This window comes from Typopeltis vanoorti, chromosome 23, assembly GCF_054136105.1.
Source record: "Typopeltis vanoorti isolate ZY-2024b chromosome 23, IOZ_Tvanoo_1.0, whole genome shotgun sequence".
Lineage (NCBI taxonomy): Eukaryota > Metazoa > Arthropoda > Arachnida > Uropygi > Thelyphonidae > Typopeltis > Typopeltis vanoorti.
In genome coordinates this window covers 8,775,678-8,796,848 of record NC_143571.1, presented here as the reverse complement: position 1 = coordinate 8,796,848, position 21,171 = coordinate 8,775,678, and the positions used below count along the sequence as shown (strand labels likewise).

The window sequence follows — 21,171 nt, the reverse complement described above, 5'->3', positions numbered from 1 at the left end:
TGTATGAAACCGAAAAAATCTAAAACTGGAAATAGAACATCAGACGATGATGACGATTTTTTATTTTATTTTATTTATTATTTTTTTTTTATTACGAATAGGCGTATCTTCTTAGAATCCAAATCTGGAACAGTTTTTTATTTTTTTTTTACTCATCTACAGCATTCAATGATTATGTATGTTTTGTAACACAAAGTAGGAGTTAGAGGAAGCTCTCGTTATAAATGAATAACGGGAATCAAACTTCCACAAGAGTCAATGTAATTAAGATTTGATTGGCCGATTTGTCCAATGAATAGCGTCTGCGTTCTCTGATGAGTCGTGGGTTCGAATCACGTGCATGGATGTTTGTGAATGTCTTAAATGGGAGATGAATTTCATCTCCCACTCTGAAATCACTACCCAGCTTATTGGAGGCCTGAAATACCCTAAAAGAAATCGTGTTTGGTCTCTAGAGCAGGGTTACCGGATTGTGTAAAACTTAAATAAAAACGAATTAAAATTATAAAATAAAAAAGGACAAAACCCCTTTAGCTTACTCATAGTATACATTATAGGTTTACAACTTTTCATGAGTGAGGGGGGAAAAAAAACGGCGTCATCCGTGTCAATGAAAAACACATAGTAAATATTCCACATGTGTATAAGGAATTTGTATTCATAATTTATATTATGAATACAATGTAAATGTGCATATGATCCACAGATGACACTCATGCGTGGGAAAAGCATTCGTAAAAGACCCAGGCGGGTTAGTCGGAAATTGAAGATATTATCCACTGCCATCTCATTATCATCTTTACCAATAATACGTTCCGGAGAACTAGAAGGTCCTGGTTGAGTCCATTAGGCTCTTTTCCCATGTGGTCTAAGCTTATGGTGAATTTCTGGCTATAAAGATTCTCTCTCCGTGTTGCTAGTCGATTTTATGCGATGGAGATTATAAATTTCTATTGTATCACTTTTTGCCGTCTCTGGCATACAAAACACGGGAAATGACACATATGGGAACTCGACATTCCCATTAGGAAATGTTCTGTTCTCATCCACTCATCACCTCTTCCTCCAAAAGAAAACCAGGAAAAAATAATGTAGCAAATAAAATCTGCTATCGAAATATCAGTCCACATAAACATATACCGCAAATAATAAAACACACGAGATATATAAACTAACATGTTCCGTAACTGTCGTAATGCTACCTGACATTTGTAGTTATTGAAGCGCGACGAGAATAAATTTCTATGATGCGTAATGTTTCCTTCCTTTTATAAGCTTATCAGAGGACGGTCTTAACTAATCGTATAGGAGCTATTTTTTTAATATTTTGGTTGTTATCTGCAGCAGCTTCTTTCTCTCGTGATTGTGGTTTATTTCTTCTGTTTCTATTCCTGTAAACGTTTCCTTATAGATTTATTTGAACTTATTATTTTCCTATCGCAGTTTAATTTCTTTATTTTTATTTATTTATTCATGCTCTGGTCTACTTTGATTTTATGTCGTCCAAATAAATTCTGCATCCATTTAAGTATAAACTACTAATCACACAAATAGACGGTTCTTAATGATTACAAGAAAAGTAATATATATCGATAAGCAAAATTAATCCATATTATTGGTAACCCCAACTTCTCAGCTTTTAATGATTTTTTTCTTTATGATTTATATACTATCAATTTAGCACGAAATGGGGAAATGAACACTTACTTTAAGCACTTTCACATCACTAAGCTTCTCTTCCCTCCCTCCAAGAATTTTAGAATCTGTTGATCAATTTCATAGTTTTTCATTGCGATCGTATGTCGTCGTTTTTTGTTCTAGTTGACATCTAGAAGAAATCTGTTGACATTTTCTTTTCCACTTCTGTAGTTGTACTCTCTGCGAAGTACTGATGGGGTAAGGTCGATGTATACAGTAGAGGCAGCAGGATGATTCAGGAGAGGAGTAAGTACCGTGAGTTTGGAGTTGAACTGCAATAAATTGCTGCATGTTGTTAAAAAGGTTCTAAGGATTGTGACATCATAAATTTTGTATGTCATAATAAAAATTACTCACCACTTAACTGGTTCATACATTTCTTAACTTCGAATATTACTGGCCCGCGATATAAAGGTATGTATAACTGTGTTACATATTAAACAAAAGGCAAGAAAATTAGTGTGAGATTATGTTCACTGGGTGTGCGATTCACAAGAGAGTGATTAAAATCACCAGCCTTCAAGGGTAACTTGACTGCATAATGAAATGGTGCAGCAAAAAGTAGCTATAAAGTGTTATAGCTAATAGTAGCTATAAAATGATCTTCATGGAAAGTGGAAGTTATTATTGTCCTTTTTTTAACAAAAATTAAAACTGCTCGATAATTTTTCTCCAAGGTCTTAAATATTAAGTTTCATAAAAACCGGTTTGTCTGTTCTCCGGTTGTTTCATATGCACAGACAAACAGAAACGACGAAATTAATAGGTGCTATTCTCTTGCAAAACGCACAAGTCTTAGGTTTAATCAATAACGTTAAAACGAAATGAGAGACAGAGAAGTGTACAAGCACTTGGTCAGTGTATCGGCAATAAGAATAAGGTAAATTTCACGAGACAAAAAGTCCTTCCCACATCTGAGTAACGTCAAAAGATGTGTATTAAAAAGAAGTTCCTGGTTTTCCCTTTCAGTCATTTCCGACCGTAGGTGACTTTGTTGTAGGCATCGCCCACAAAGTATTCCTGGTGAGATTTTTACAGGGTTGTTCACCATTGCTTCCCCCCCCCCCCCCCCAATTTTATCCGGGCTCGAGACCAGCATATGGCTGGGGCGTATTCATAACTGGAATCCATGTGTGTTCACGGGGTTGGTTTGCCTGTTCTGGGGGACGAAAAACCCGAGTTTCCCGGTGGGGAAAAACCCTACTTCCGTATAAGACCGGCTACTCACCTTTAGTCGAAAGAGATAAAGGTTTCTCACGACTGACGGGAATCGAACTCAAGTCTTTCCGACCAAAGGGTGTAAAATGAAGGTTTAATGAATAACTAAAGATTTAAAAAAATCACTTTTTTGTTTCGTCTACATTCTTACATCAATTTAGCAGCCTCTGTTCGCATTGCTAATAGTAGCTATAAAATCGCCTTCATATCTAAATTTAGTCATTCACTCTACTAATAATAGATGACTCATGAAATTTCCTGTTGGTAACGATAAAAATAAAAGTTACTAAAATAAGCATAATGCCTGCTCTCAGTATTCATTTTAATTCCTTTCGCAGAAACATAAACTTTTACATTTTATTAACAGTTTTTAAACTTTCTTTCACTAGAAAAATGATGGTGGCGGGACATATTATAGGCATGTCGTATCGATATAGTTGTCATGTATTTCATCTTTAACCCGCTTTCAAGTTTTGAGAATATTGCTTGTTGAAGGTCTTGAAGTCTTTCAAAATTTAATCCTATTTTACGTAGTATTGATCGACCTCCTAACCACTTAGCTAGAGTTTCATCATACGAAACCGGCTATTTACGATACGCATTTCACTTTCCCATTCACTATTAGCAACAATAAGGAAATTGTACTCAACTGCTATGGATGCGTCTTTCTCTAGTAACTAGTAACATTACTGGCTTAACGGGTGAAGCAAAAGCTTTTCATATTCCCGGCTATCTTAATAGAGACTGTGAGTAGAAAGAGTTTATGAGCTAATTGCTCGCCCTCAGCAGGCTAGGAGATTAATCCTCAGTGAGGGGTTTGAGGATGGCTTTAGGTCTTTTGTGCTTCGAGTAGTCCATAGCATCATAGTCGGCAGCCAGTTGGATCAGTCTGTTAGGGTGCACAGTTGCCTTTGAAAAGAATTTGGTTGCTATAGTCTGCATGAAGGTGTAGATATAGGGGACCTCCGTGTCCCGGTGCAGTCGGACAGTTCGGACGAACCATGGAGCGCCCAGGATCATTCTGAGACACTTGTTCTGAATGCGTTGTAATTTAATGATATTTGAGTTTGAAGTATGGCTCCAGGCCGGTGAGGCATAGGTGAGTATTGGACGAACCATCAGTTTATATATGAGAAGTTTGATTCTGGTGCTCAGCTTACTGTTTCTGTTTATTAGCGGATAGAGCTGGGCTATGGTTTTTGACGTGTTTACACAGAGAGTCTTGATATGGGAGTTGAAAGTCAGTTTGCTGTCCATTACTACACCAAGATATTTGATCTCTGTTTTCCACTGAATTTTTGTGTTAAACAGGAGAATATCTTCATTAGGAAGCACTGATCTTCTAGAGAATAAGACGGCTACGCTCTTCTGAGGGTTCACCTGGAGTCGCCATTTGGCAAAATATTGTTCTATTTGTAGTAGGTTTTCTTGCAGTTTCTTGATGGCTAAATGAGGCTTTAATGATCTGGCCAATATCGCCGTGTCATCAGCGTAAAGAGCTTTAATTGAAGATAATGGGTTGTGTGGGATATCATGCAAGTATAAGGAGAATAAGATCGGTGCTAATAAGGATCCTTGTGGAACTCCAGCCAAGATGTGTTTCTGTGCAGACACTACTCCACTTAATCTCACTTGCATGCGCCTATCGCAGAGGTATGTCTTGATGAGTTGAATGATTCCGATTGGAACACCGGATGATATAAGCTTGTATAGCAAACCATAATGCCAAACCTTGTCAAATGCACTGGCTAAGTCTAGGAAAACAGCCCCAGTGCATTGACGCCAGTTAAAACCTGTAATGATATGTTCCACCAATCTGTGTATTTGTTGAGTGGTACTATGCAACTGTCTGAAGCCAAACTGCTCCTCAGGCAGGATGTTTAACTGGAGTACTGAATCTTGAAGCCTTGTAAGAATTACCTTCTCAGCAATTTTTCCGAGATTAGAGATGAGACTGATTGGTCTGTAATTTTGTGGCAGAGTGGGATCCTTTCCAGATTTATGAATTGGTATTATGTACGCCAGTTTCCAGTAGGAAGGGAAATACTTGTAGTGAAGTATGGAGTTGATTATGTTTGCTAAATGAACAATAGCTTTGCGAGGTAGAAGTTTTATAACTTTGTTGGAGATACCGTCGGGTCCAGGAGCCTTTTTATTTTTGAATTTCTGAACAATAGCATATATTTCAGCAGGCGAGGTGGGTGTAATTTGAGTGGATTGTGTGGGAGCAGAATTGAGCGAATATCTGACATTACGGTGTATCTTGTAAATATGACTAATGTCAAGGTGGTCGTAGGCAGGTTTGCACTGTTTTTCAAGGTGATTCGCTATTGCCTCGGCTTTTTCAGCATCAGTGTGGATGAGGCCTAAATCAGTTTGTAGAGGGGGTAGAGGTTTGTTTTTGTTCTTGATCTTACGGATAAGATTCCATACAGAGTGGTTATCAGTGGAGATGGAGGTCAGTTTTTCTTCCCAGAGTTGAGATCTATGAGTTGCGAGTGCATCTCTCACTGCAGAATTTAACCTATTTAAGATCCGCTTGTCTTGTGGTGCCCTAGTGTTGTGGTATCTTTTCCTAGCCCTGTTTTTTTCCCTAATCAGATTCATAATATCTTCGGGCAGATGGTTGGGTTTGTGGGTAGTTACAGGGGTAGTAACTGCTGCACAGGCTGCTGTGATCTGTTCTGTTAGATTTTTGACAGCTATCTCAATTTCCTCTTTTGATTTAATGATGGGAACAGGACCAATATATTTTGGAAGCATCTTGGAGAGCCTTTCCCAGGGAATAAATGAGTGAGGGGGTGGAGATAATTTTTCAAGATTTCCTAATTTTAATCGTATTGGGTTATGATCTGATGATAAATCATTGATTGTCATTAAATTGTATTGGAGTCTAATGTGCTGCAGTATGGCAATGTCCAATACATCAGCCCTACCATAAGTGTTGTGATGGGTGGGATCAGCAGGGCCTATTACGTGAAGGTTGTTGAAATCAGCATAGTTCTGTAGTATCTGTCCATTTTTGTTAGTGGAGTGGCTATTCCAGGTAGGATGTTTGGCATTTAGATCCCCTGCCACAATGGTAGGCTCTCCAGTATCAAATATGGCATTCAAGTCAGAAGATAGTAATGATTTTTGTGGTGGATGGTATGCTGCAAAAATTTTTAATTTGCCTACTGAGCTCGTGAGAATCTCAATGCCAGTGACCTCAAGAGTGGAGGTAGGAGGAAGGTTTATGGAGTGATGTGAGATAAAGTTCTTGATGAAAATTGCTGTGCCTCCACCTCTGTGGGTTGATCTGTCAGTTCTATATGATTGATATCCGTAGATTTTGGGATTGTCTGCTGGTCTTAGATGTGTTTCGTTTAGTAATAGAACATCTGGCCGATGTCTATGGACAAAATTTTTAAGTTCTAGGATCTTATTTCTTAAGCCGTTGGCATTCCAGGCTATTATCTCTAAGGATTCTGGTTTTAATTTTTTACTGTTCATTAGTGAGCGCTGAGATGATGACTTGGGTGTCTTTGAGGAATCTGTTAGTAGAACTTTGTGAAGGATTAGATCTGCTGAAATCTAATAGCATATTTGCCAGGGACGCGGTGATGATAGCTGTCAAATTTGGGCGTGAAGCTGGCTGTTCTAGGGATGTCTGTTTAGGGCGGGTTACATCCGCATATGACCTGGACTGCCTTTTTAGAGTTGTTTTTTGAGGGAACTCAGTTTTCGGCAGATGGGCTTCTGAATCTTTATTCTGAACTTTAGGAGACTGTGAAGTAGCTGCAGATGTAGGTGAGCTAATGGAAGGAGAGAATGTTCCCTCTTCTGACCTCCTATTACGTGGATTATATAAACATCCTTTGTAGTTGGATGTGTGAGGGCCGCCGCAATTGGCACATTTAGCCGGGGTAGATTTTGGTTTAGAGCAGGTGTTCGTTGGGTGACCAACCCCACACTTCAGACACTTGAACTCTGCCCTGCACATTTTCTGGGCATGCCCAAATTTTTGACATCTGTGGCATTGCCCAGTAGAAGCTCTCTTCCTTAACGGTTCTACCGAGATTTTCAATCCACAGATGGTTGTCAAGTCATATATGTGTTTGTGGGCTTGACTGATTTCGATCAGCACCAGTGGCATTGGAGTCTTGTCCCTCCTGGTCATTCTGCTGACCTTGATTGGTGGTAAATCATTCGAGTGCAGATCCGCAATGATTTCATCTGTGGAGACATCCTCAGGTACGCCTCTAATTACAATCTTAAGATTTTTTTCGGAGCCGAGCGAATAAGTATGGTACTGGACCCCTCTAGAATTCAGTTCTGCTGTCAACCTACGGTAATCTGAGACAGTGTTGGGGTGGATTTTGACACCATCTGTGATATTCTTTGCATTGTTGTACGAAATCTTTAGGTTGTACATCATGTTCTTTATTGTCATCCATTTTTTCTTCTCACGCAGAATAATCGGGGGGATCTTTTCCCTTGCGGAGGTAGGAGAGTCTGCAGCAGAGCCATCTTCTACTACAACATCCATTATTGGTGATTCAGAGGTCGCGGTTTTTCGCTTTTTTCTTGCGCGAACCTCCTGAAAATTAGCATCAGCATGGTCAGTGCGGGAATGATCATCAGCCGCCGCTGATTCCTCAGCAGCGCCGCCCTGAAGCAGTTCAAGAAGCTGAGTATCGTCAGCATCAACCTCTTGGATTTCATGAACTACTTGCCAGGCCATTTTGTGTGGAGCAGATTTCCAATGTGCTTGAAAATGGCCAGGAGCTGTTTAAAGGTGAGGTCCTCGTACGGTACATCTGTGGTTGGATCCGCAAGTTGTTCTGCGGAGCAGTACATGCTGTCCATTTCCACCGCACTATGGTAATAGACAGTTTCTATAACACAATGGCGATGCTGATGGCAGTAAGCCTAGCGTATCGCCGTTGTTTTAGAAAGAAAAGGTTAACTTACCTACTAGATAAAGCACTGAGGAAAATATGTGACTAATTATGGTAGCAAGCAATTAACTACTAACCCTAATGATTAAGCATAACTATAAATCGCTAAAAACATATCAAACTCGATTATAATTCACTATCAATAATACACGACACTAAACACTACAACACGAGCCGCCATCTTTCTTTTTCTTCGCGTCTTTCTCTCTCTACTTATTTTACTTTTATTTAAGAGCTATTGGGTGAAGTGTTTAGTATATACGCTTTTGTTATGTAGTAATATTCAAATATATATTCATGTTCAGTGAAGATCGCTGTTTGAGATGTTTAATAAGACTGTGCACAACATATTATTTTGAGATATAACAAAGCTTAAAATGAATAAAATATGATTCATTTTTTTGCGTTGTTTCTTCCAGAGAAGTGAGTGTAGCTATAAGGAACGAGATGAACCCATAGGTAACGTTAGTGGTACGCCTAATGAGATTGTCTGTCTCGACTTCAATGTTATGAGCCACTTAATGGATTTTAATTATTAATATAAGCGATCCCTTATTAAAATTCATCATTCAGATTTTTAATTTTGGGCATTTTAGTACTCATCTAGAACAAGATCTTGAGGTCATCTTACGCATCTTTCCGCCGAAACAACTAGTTCGTGAAGCCAATGTACTTATACAGTGTAATTGTTATTAACGTTATGCTTGTGTGCTCTTCTGGTCGGTTTGTCTGTTCTGCCAGATGAAACAAAACATCATAGTATTAAGCGAGAGACAAACCCACCTCCATTATTAGGCCGGCTAACTCGTTTCAGCTGAATAATAAGAAGAAAAACACAAACAAACCTTTTATAAAGATTCCTCGCATCCTGACGAGATTTGAACTTCTTTTCAACTGAAAAGCAAATGTGATATCCTCGCGGCTGCGCTACGGAGACGCATTTACAGACCGGTAAATAATTATTTAAGTATTTTATATATTAAGGAAATTGTGTGATTGGCTCATGGGAAACGCTGATCTAAATTTAAAGGTTGAATAACCTTTAAATTTAGATCAAGAAAATAGAGATCTTATCTCTTTTTACATCAAAGAAAATCAATACAAATCAGAGTTCTGATAAATAGTGATGCATCATAAATAATAGGAAATCATAGCAAAAATTACTAACATCACTTGATTGTCAACGGGTGCTATTCGCAAAATGAATGATAAATGGTTAGAAGACACGGCATCAACTTCCGGGTAAACCGTGACTAGAGGAAGATGCACGATATTTCAGTTAGAGACTGCAGAGCTTTAAAGAGACATTTGAAGACGAAGCAGCGTTGTACTGCCCGCAGTTAACTGAAGTCTTTTAACGCCAGGAGAAAGTGTATCAATCCGAAATATGCCAAAGAAATGAAATTTTTAAGGTTCAGACAGAAATCACACACAAAGAATGACGTCAACAGCGATATCACTAGATTTATGGAGCTTAGAGACAGACCTATAATGAAATCACACCAATCTATATTTCCACTCTTTTACTAGCCCCAGAAGGAAATAATTATCTGGAAGGGAAATAGATGGCGTAGAGATAGCACACAAATATCTCTATAAGTCAGGTAAAATGAAATCATATATCTAAACTAATATTTTATATCACGTCCTTCCTGCAGTATTGCATTTGTCTCCTTAAAATTATGCTTACCTTTCTATACGATAACGCACCTTTCAAGATGATAACGAAGGCAGAAATTTTATACAACTAACTTGGCTGTGATGAAGAAATAGTTGCAAATTTGGTGTTAGATTGATTGACTCCACGTAGAAATGAAGTTGAAGCATTCATTTTAAGAGTGCAAATCCCAAGTCTGCAATCGTTTCATAGTCATACGTAATGTTTATAATTTCTAGAAATTAATGGATTATTATTATTATTACTGAGCATTCGGGGTAAGTATACAAAAGGTTTCTTCTGTTCTTTACAGAAGAGATATTACCGATAATCTTGGTTTAAATTTGTGCAGCATGGTAGGAGTGGCAAAGGAATGCCACGTTCTTCACTCTCCATCAGTATCAGATTTGATATCTTTACTACATTACAATAAGCTCACTATAAAATGATATTTGCTGTAATGGTAGAAGAATCCCTGGTTGTTGTATCAGAGTGCTGTAAATCGTTAGAGGATGTAAGTTTTGCTAAGCTATTACCGGGTTATAAAGAAAATAGGGATACTGGGTACTTTACTGTGGATTGTCGAAGGTTATTTTCAGATATACTCTACCATACGCGTCCGAAATGTAGATTTGATTATAAGTAGGTGTTGGGCACGGTTCCCAGAATTTCAAGACTGCGAGCAATGTCTTCAGTGATTCTCATTTCTGCCCAATCCATGCAGAAAAGATCTGTCTCGCGGCGATGGAGTTTCTTCCCATAGTGCTGTGGAAGATATATTATCACGAAGATCCCTGGAAGTGATGTTGCCTTGTTCAGCAGTGTTCTGTAGTTTTTTTTTTTTTTTTTGAAGAGCATCTCTGTAGAAGCTGTATTATTTATTGGCACACAGATGGCAGATGAAAAGATATACTCGGTACTTTTTTTATGTGTCCTTTCGTGGCTTTGGTTATTGAGGAAGAACAGAATACGAAATGCCATTATTCTACAGTCCAGTTTTATCATTTTTAAAGAGAGTATGAAAGTCAGTTAGTTTTTGTTCCTTGTAAATCGATAAATCGTGGGAATGCTTAATGTGCGCCGTTAACCTCGGTAGTTATTCAGTTGATGATTTTCCTCTTCCTTTGATTAATGTAAAGTCGTGCTACAGTCCACTTTTATAGTACTTGATTAAAACATCAAATTGGTGTGTTCCAGTTCCTATTTATGTAAGCGTGTGAGTTGCCTAAAAGCGTGATTTTTCTATTCACAAAAGATGAATAGGAGTACGCAGTTCCTGTACACCTAGGTCTGTGCTTACATACCTATCTCGTGATAAATAGATCACAGATAATGCACCTATCTATCATGACAGATCTATCCGTGGTTTTTAGAAACATTATGGTGAAGTACATCTGTAGGTCTCAATCCGTTTGACAATTTAGATGCATTAGAATGGTCATAATTCGAAGAACCTTCGTTGTTATACGGTTTATTTCAAATGATTCCAGATAACAGTAAGCGATTAGTAGAGTCAATTTCACATCGAATCAAGGCTGTTGTTATGATGTAAAAAGTCCTTGCTAACCCTTTCTGCTCTAGTGATTCCAATTGGAATCACTAACTGTCTTGGCTTTCGTAGCCCATATTACGTGGCGAATGATTACAATTGGTATCGTATGTCCTAGTTCCATTTCTTTAATAATAATAACAGGTATCTATTATACGTATAAATCTTACCAATATCGGTTTTTATGACTTAGTAGAATAATATGCATATATTAGATTATAGAGTATAAGCTCAGAAGTTGAATATTTGCTACCAGAATATAATGATTCGATATGGAATCAGTCGGTCAGAATTCCTATCCTGAAATGTATTTTTCATCAAGATACTTGATACTCTTGCTTTTTTAGACCTAAAGATAAAATAAATAGAAAGAAAAATTTTTTTAGGTAAGTGATGACATTGTTGAAAAAAAAAATGTTTCCAACTAAATAGACTATTAAGAGTGTCATCACATGCTGAAGGAACTCAGAAATTCCCCAGAATTCTTGGTTTACGCTTATGCGTAGACCATGCAGGCTTTCGAAACCAGATCTGATGAAATAGGGTGGGTAATCCTTATTCCCGTAGTCTCTATTGTCTGTAAATTGTGGGTGTTCTGCTGGCTGGTTTTGCGGGCTGAAAAACTCTACCACCCCTTATGAGACCAGCTAATTCACCTTCAATTGAAAAGCCATGATAAACGTTCTTCGCGTCCTAAACTGGATTTGAGTCCCCTGTCCTTCGACCAAAAGGCATCGACCGGTTCGGCTACGGAGGCTCTTTCCGCAGAGTAAAAAAATAAAATAAATAAATAAAGGAACCAGATTTAGAGCAATATAGTTATTTGTTTCCTGTGAAGCGACATTGCATTGCATTGACATTATATATCATGAGTAATTCAGTGAAAGCAAATGCAAATTCTTTACAATCCGCATAATTTGATTTGTATTACACCTATTGAATAGTTATGCCCCGTTTTTTCAGGGATCATACAATAATTTTAAAGTGCGTGAAAAACTAATGCAATTATGCATCATATCATGATTACATCGCCACAATATATCGTGCACCTATATGGTAAACTGTTTTTAAGACAGTGTGGTGTAGACCTAAAAACATGTATACCATCTCGAAAAAAAAATCACATGAATTATAATAAAAAAAGTAGGTAACGATTAAGAGCTACTTTGATCTGTGTGCTACATAAGATGGGATGATTGCCTTTCTTTGTTCATCTATCCAGGAAAGAAAGGCGATTAGAGCTACAATCATGGGAACAAGATCTTGAAGACTAGTCATGGTCTTTGATCACGAAACTAATAATTTGAGTTTTTTTTTTTATTATTATTATTTTATTTATTTATTCATTTACAGATTTGGCCTAAATATGAGAGTTAGTACCTATTCTTAACACTCCATATGTTGAATTCTTCACACACCTTTAAAATCGTGTCTTGTTTAAATTCGATAAAAATAGTCTATGTGAACTTAATAAGAATGGGAATTTCCCCTAAAAACAAAGTGTCTTAAAAACAACAAAGTATCTACCGGCATAATGTTCGTGCGCGATGGAGTGCTATATAGTCCTTGACCTACTTTATTACCGGCTATATCCTTTCGGTCAAATGATGAATGCCATCATTAAGTTAAGAAGCAAAATAATGTACACGGAAGTGTACAGTCTCCGAATCCGTTTGCCGAAGAAGAACTATAATCGGGTATTTTATCCTTCTGCGCATAGCATGCACTTTATACCTGAATCCCATCCACCCACATGGCTACCGGAAATTTCCCCGTCTTTAGGACAGATGAGAAGTCTAGACAGAATGTTACCACTCACAGAGTTGGTTTCTGAACCATATTAAAAAAAAAAGTAAATAAATAAGATAAAAGTGTCTTTACTTCATACTAAGTGTGATATACATATTTTAAGTGCGATGCCACTATTTCAGTTGGACGTAGTACAGAAAATAAAAACGTAGACAGAAAATAAAGATTGGTTGTTATTGTCCAAAAGACAACTGAATTTGAAGAAATGAAAAAAAAAAGAAAACCTCTGCCTTCTTCAGAAACATTTTACTCAGTAATAATACGCTGTTTTCAAAGGGTTACTGAAATACATATAGAGAGAAACAGAAAGAGACTTAAATGAAAATTTACAGCTGGTGTGGTTGCCTGGAACCTTAACACTCTCAATAGAGTTTTGTACCTGCATCAACATTACAAGAGCCATTGTCCTGCTAATAGAGGTAGAAGATGCCGCAAAGAATTTCGTAAGTAAATGTATGATGTTGATAGAATGACAGTTCAGAATTCCATGCATCACAGCTAATGAGCTTTGAATCAGATTACTTAAAACGGCTTTATGTAAATGCATGCCATATCTCCGCGCTTCAACAGATGAGATTACGTCTCGCTATCCTGAGCTACGTAGTATTGTGTACTTTGCCAGATTAATTCTTTTGGATTTTATAGATCATATCTGTTCTTTTATACCTAACGAGCTAGCATAAATGAGTAAAATAATTATTTGATTCATATGGAACGATCAGCTGAATTCCACGAGACGCTTCAGAACGATCCACGTATACATATGCTTTGAATTAAAAAAAAACAAAACACATATTAGATATCACCCATCCTTCCTCTTTCCATAGTGAAGAAACACGAGTCCTTTTTTTCAGGATTATAACAGATGATCTTTACACCTAAAATCCGAAGTGGAACTTAGCGCCATGAAGGAAACATAAATTTGTATTTATAAGTATACAGTGTGGAGCCTCCGTAGTTTAGTTGATATAGATGAGCCTTTTGGTTGGAAAGACCCGGGTTCGAATCCCGTCTACGACGTGAGGAACCTTTATCAGGTTTTTTCAATCTAATAGTGAGTTAGCCGGTCTTATACCGAAGAAGAAAGATTTTTCTCCCTAAAATTTGGGTTTTTCGTCCCTCTAACCGGCCACAGGATATAAAATACTTACCCCTAAACGAGATGCAACAGAGGAATGGCAAGTCGGCTGCATTAAATTGCCTACAGCCTCTAATCAGGGGACTCAACCCATCTTGCACCTGATGAGTAATGGATGGATGAGTACAGTGTAAGTACAATTGGATACTTTTGAGATGTTAACAGCAAGTGGTTTGTTGTTCAAGTGACCAGGTCTTCAACCTTTCACACAATGCGGGCCGCATTGTCTGAAATGGTCCACTTTTCATTAAAAATCAGACAAGAATCATTTCATTTACGCTTTTTACTCGTAAAAATTTCAATGAAGCCCGCTGGCCACTAAGCTGTACTGCAGTATTTAGAATTGTAAGATGCTTTCCAGATTTACAAGGAACGCTGTACTTACATAAAATCCTATAAAAATAAACAAACTCAGCTTTAAGAGTGTAGGTAGGAGCCGGGTTCATGATGAGTAAATACAATCAATACTTGAAAAAAGATAATTTAATGAATAAAACATTCATTTTTTACAATGTCAATGGGCAACTTTGCAATGTTTTTCCTTGACCAGCTTGTCGATGTTGGCATTAATGTTGGAAGTCGCTATGCGCAGAGTATTCTCGAGATGTTGGTCCATTATCTGAGTTCTTGTCTTGGACTTCATTCTGGAGAAGAACTTATCACATAAGTATGTACTTCCTAACAAGGCGCACATCTTCAAAGAATGCCGGCGAAGATTAGGGACTGCGTCCTCAGAAATGTAATCTTTGTAAAATGTAAGGAAGGGCACATTGAATAATTTTTCTCTCAAAGAAGAGTTGTTTTGGAGTTCAAGCAGCTCCATTTGTACCGAGCCTGACATTTCGGCAGTACTGAATGGCATTGAAAATAAATCTAAAGAAGACTGTTGGTTACGAAAATCACTAAATCTCTCTCCGAACTCACTTCGCAACACGGCTAACTTTGTAGCGCATTCATCAAGAGACGAACAGTTGGACTCAGTGAGAAGCTGAAAATGAGTTAAGTCTTTTTTTTTTGCGAGTTGTGCCTCCCAAAGTTTGAGCTTGGCCACAAAAGCTTTGATGTGATCAAACAGAATGTGAACCAGTTGATCTTTGGATTGTAGCCGCGTATTTAGGTCATTCATATGCAACGAGATGTCGGTCACAAAGGCAAAGTCTATCATCTACTTCGGATCGTTAAATTCGCAATCGGATTCCAATTGGTTTGCATGAATTGCTGTATTTCGCTCATCAAAGACTCTTCTTTGATGAGCGAATGGTTTTTTTTAAGAACCTTCCCTCTGCTCAACCAACGCACATCACTATAATAAACCACATTGCCGTGATCCGCTTCACATTCTTGGGTCAAAAACTCTTGGAAAATTGACGATGATTCAATCCTCTTGCCCTAATAATGTTGACGACAGTGACAATAACTTTCATGACATTCTCAAATCCAATAGTTTTCGCTCACAAATTCTCCTGGTGGATTAAACAGTGGTAATGGACGAAATCTTTTCCTTCTAGTTCCGGTTCTTTCCGTAGCAGTGCAACAAACCCTTCCTTCTTTTCCACCATAGCAGGGGCATCATCAGTTACCACACCCTCGAGGTTGGTCAAGCTGAGGTCGAAACGCTGGAGTGTTTTCTTGGGCGGCTTCAAGAATATCAGTGCCTTTCTTCATTTCCTTCATAGGTACGAGCGTTAGCAGTTCTTTTGTCACATTGAATTGTTGGTCAGTGCCACGGACAAAGATAGCCAGTTGTGCTGTATCCTTCACATCTGTGATCTCATCTAAAGCAAGTGATATTACGTAAATTCGGACGACCATTTTTTTTAAGTTCCTTCAATGTCATTGGCAAGTTCTTCGACACGTCGTGCTACAGTTACCCCAGACAAACTCAGTTTTTTAAACACTTCCTTATTATATGGTCACAGAATATCCCCAGCAGCGATGAGACACTCGCCGTCCAAGAAGGCTTTTGATTTTTTAGCAATATTTTCAGCTATTACATAACTTACTTTGACGCACGCTTTGCTCTCTTCCCTCTGCCTTTTAAACGTACCCTGCTGGCATTTTAAATCAATTCGCTTTGTTCACACGAAGCCACCCTTGAAGGTGATCGAAATTGGATGCATGCTTTGTCTCATAGTGTTGTTTTATATTGTATTCTTTTGATACCAACACTGACTCACGACAAATTAAACACACTGGCTTATCGTCGATCGGCACACACACACACACACACACAAAAAAAAAGTACAAATTGGTCCACTTTTCATTAAAAACTCGACAAGAATCACTTGATTTACGCTTTTTACTCATAGACGCCATAGTGATGGAAGGTGAACCCAAAAAATGATCCAAAATGGCCGTGTAACGTTATTATCCACTGATTGTGTCTCACACTAATGAAAAAAGTCTGGGAATATAAAACCACAATAGGCTATGGCTGACACGACGAACCTGCGTACGCTTATACACGAATATCACATTGTTCACGACTGACTGACTGACTGACTGTGGATGAGATCCTCTTGTATTTATATGAAAATAACGAAGTATTGAGAACCTTCGAGATGTATCTGGAAGGCACTAGACAGCGGACTCGAACGAACTACAGCCATCTACCTGCGACGTTAGTACTAGCACTTAGGTACCGCTTGGAGCTGGTAGATGGCTGATGAAGCATGTCTATTTAATATTTATTTTTATAGGATTTTATGTAAAGTATCAAATGCACAGTTCCTTGTGAATCTGGAAAGCATCTTACAATTCTAAATACCGCAGTATAGCTTAGTGGCCGCGGGCTTCATTGAAATTATTTTTTATTTAATCGCGTTTTAATGTTAAGAAGTTATTTTTTCAAAATGACCAGCGGGCCACGGCAAAGAGCTCCGCGGGCCATGCATTGAAGACCCCTGGCTTATACCATCAGTTCCCAACCGGTAGTACGCGTACCCCCAGGGGTACGTGCTGGGCCGTTCAGGGGTATACACGAAAAATAATCAGTAATGGCGGAAAAACAAGTAAAGTAGACTATTTTACATTAAGATAGGCACTGAACAAAAGTGTCAGTATTTAAAAACAAGGGGTACAATTTATACAAATGGGTTTAAAAGGGGTACGCAAGTGAAAAAAGGTGGGGAACCACTGGCTTATACTATGAATAAATGGAAGTTCTTGACAGTTGTTGCATTAAGCTCACTTCGAAACTGTCTCTGAATGAGGATCATACATACATATGAAACCAATAACCGCAATGTTTTTCTACTACTAAAAAAAGGAATTGCAGACATGATAATATGCTCACTGAGTAGCCATGGTGGGGAGCATATTATCATGTCTGCAATTCCATTACAACTCACGGATGCATTAGAAAATTTGAATGTCCATTCTTTAAGTCAATTCTGTAAGCTTTAAGTTTTTTGTTATTTATAATATTTTAAAACGTTATTTGCAATAATTATGCGTGCGTGCGTGCGTGTGTGTGTGTGTGTGAGAGAGAGAGAGAGAGGAGATGTAATTCTCCCATACTTGCATGGTATGATTTATTAATAAGTAGAACTTAAGTTCGTATTATGAAACATGTAAGGATTGTGGAAGAATTCAGAATGGACGAAAGTTTTTTTTTTTTTTTCCGTATATCTTTTTACGTGGAAACTGAGTAGCTTTCTGGTACGCTTTAAAACTCAAAGTTTAGCATATTAATCCACTGCAGCTTATTTGATGTTACCTGTTTAAGCCCTACATAAACAGGTAACAGCGAAAAAAAAATTTCTTAATCTCTAAAGTTTCAATACTTACACAGAGTAACAAAACTGAAAATTGAGGGAAATCACTTAATTATGGCAATTTTCTAGTCTTTCATTTCAAATTGTTGCGCTTGCCCGCTGGGCGAGTGCAACAATTTGAAATGAAAGACTAGAAAATTGTGTGTGTGTGTGACATGAATTGATAAGCAGAAATCGTTTGCAAAATTTGCCTATAATTTGTATTATATGGATGCTCCCGCACACCAATGGATCTCTTAGTGCGTTTATCTGATAATTTCAAACATGCCTATTTGGAAAGGGGAGTATACTATATTATATTATAAATGTTACATGTTTATTTATTATTATAATGATTAATAAGCACGTTTTTTTTTTCATGTCTGAAGTGAATCTCAGTTAATAATAGTAGTGATATCTCGATAGAAGGGAGTGAGTACTATTCTTCTTATTATTTATTTTATTTTTTATTTTGTGAGTATTTTTGCCAGTTTTATGGAAATAGAGCTAATCTATGGAAGAGTGATGATCTCGTGAAGGTTAAGTAGTCGATACAGAGAGAGAGATCACTAATCCGACCCACAAAACCTTGACATAGCCCATTTAAATATCCGGGTGAGTATTAACTATACTACGAATATAGATTATCTTACTATGCGGAGACAGAAAAATCCCTCTAGCAACGCATTGAAAAATACGTCCAAGATATTGAATATCGAAGGAGTGAGACCTCAGCTTTGTCACACACACAAGACGCTTCGACAATGAGACATCAAGTGCTATGGGATAAATTTCAAGTATTACACCGTTGCTCTGGCATAACCGAGAGAAAAATTTGGGAATCCTTGGAAATGGCATTAGATCCAAAACATCTAAATATAAACCCTATATATATATATATATATATATATATATATATATATATATATATATATATATATATATATATATATATATATATATATATATACAGGGTGTTCGGGATAAATTTGACATATTTATAATTAATTATATTTTTCCGTAAGTTACATGTATTAACACACACTTCTCTTCATTTAAAAGTTTGGACCCTTCTTCATTCACATACAAGATGTCAGAAAGGATGGATAGCTGGAACCCACCTGAATCATGGAAGAGAATAACTTGTATCATGATGATTCGTGCCCGCCATCAAAATAAGGATATTACGACTGCTGCCCAATGCTCCCTGAATACAGTAAAAACAATCAGCATGAACTAGAGACTTGCAATGGTGACTACGAGGATGTAGCAAGAAGAAAGATCCCTAGCAGACGATCTGATTGCGTTCGTACAGCAGAATTCCTCGCAAATCTGCAGGAACAGGTGTTGAAGAACCCTGGCATTGGAATTCGGGCTTTGTTCGTGGAGTTGCTAACTGTAGTCAAGCCCTGGATAACAAGGGTAGCCAATGGTAGGCCGTATGTATGGCAGCAGGATTCGGCCCCTTGCCACACCTCTGGGAAAAGTCAAAAATGGTTGTCTGAAAATTTCTACGACTTCACCAGTCCAAATGTTTGGCCTCCAAACTCCCCAGACCTTAACCCCATGGATTATTTTGTATGGGGCGCAGTTGAAAAAGACACCAATCGCACTTCCAGTAATACAAAAGCCCAGTTAATGGATAAAATTAAAACAGTTTTTGCGGCCCTTCCCAGGGAGACTGTAGCATCAGCTTGTTCGAGGTTCCGAAGCAGAATTGAAGCTGTGATCGATGCTAATGGTGGTTATTTTGAGTAAATCTTGTTGATAGTATTGTAATTAACTCTGCCTGTAATGTTTTTTTGTCAATTCATTAAATTTAATAGATACAAAGAAGATTTTCTTTTTCCTTACGAAACTGTCAAATTTATCCCGAACACCCTGTATATATCATCATCATCATGCATATCAAGGATTTAGGCATGGCCTGTTCCGGCCTTAGAAGTCATCGTTGAATCGTTTAAGAGGACGTTCTGGTTTTCTTTTTCCTAATGGCTTGTAATTTAAGGCTTTTTTTGGTAACCTTTCTGTTTTCATTCTTTGAACGTGTTCCATCCATTTATGTTTATATTTTTTAATTTTTTCTATTACTGGTTCTTGGTTTAATTCTTTCATAATTTTTCGTTTCTTTTGTGATCAAATAGGGTATACTTTGCAGTTTTTCTCATAAACTTCATTTCTGCTGCTGTTAATTTTGTTTTATTGTCCAGATTTCGCTTCCATACATTAAGACTGGTAAGGCTAATGTATTGTATACTTTTAGTCTGTTTTTTTTTTTTTTTAAAACTAGGTTTGGTTTAAAAATAGAGTTAATTACACCTGTTATTTTTAAATATTTTGCAATTTTTACGTTTATATCTTTTTCATTTTCATATGTGATCGTACATCCTAGGTAGTTAAATGAATTCACCTGTTCTAAGATCTTGTTATCTATTACTATTTTAGTTCTTGCTGGATCTTGTCCTTGAAAGGCCATAGTTGTTGATTTTTCTGTTGATATTATCATACCATAATCTTTGGATATCTCATTTAGATCTAAAATAGCTTTCTGTAGTTTATCTTCAGAATTTGTAATTATTATTTGGTCGTCGGCAAAGAGGAGAGTGTTTAAGTTTACTGTAGGAGATAGTTTAATTCCTTGATGTAAATTTTTATTCCATTTTATTATTATTTCATTTAAGTAGATATTAAAAAGAGTTGCTGAGAGGGGACATCCCTGTCGGACCCCTTGGTTTATCTCTCTCGTATATGATAGCTCGTGATTTAATCTTATTTGGATTTGATTATTTTCATATATACTTGTGATAGCTTTTAGGATATTATTTGGTATTTGTCTTTCTTTTAATATGCTAAATAATATGTTTCTTTTAACTTTGTCAAATGCTTTTTCAAAGTCAATAAATGCAATATGTGTTTCTAAATTGTATTCTCTTCTTTTCTCTATTATTAATTTTAGGCAAAAGGCCGGGTCTGTACATGATCGTCCTTTTCTAAATCCATTCTGTACTTCTAAAATAAATTTTCGGAATATTTCATTAGTTTGCTATTTAAGAATCTGCTATATATTTTGTAACAGGAATTTAGTATACTGATACTTCTATAGTTTTTAGGGTCATCTCTATTACCTTTTTTTAAGGATAGGAATCACAATTGCTTTTTTCCATTCTGTTGGGGGGATACCAGTTGAATAAATTTTATTTAAATTCAGGCTGATTTCTAATTCTTCTTTAGTTATTTCCTTTTCGTTTTCGTTAATTGTTTGCCAGTTATCTTTTTTAAAATATTTGTCTGTCCACAATTCTGTGTAGTAATTTAGAAATTCTTCTAATTTCAATTCAGTGTTTAATTTTATGTTTTCTTTGGTATCTGCATTTAAGTGTTTCAAAATTTTATATACATTGGGTCTT

General features: G+C 37.1%; 1 protein-coding gene across 5 annotated transcripts in view; it reads left to right on the top strand.

Annotated features, from left to right (window-relative positions):
• Positions 1-21,171, top strand: part of LOC150093607 (cyclin-dependent kinase 4-like) — a 358,246-nt gene that overhangs the window by 225,480 nt on the left and 111,595 nt on the right. The gene's annotated exons all lie outside the window — the stretch shown is intronic.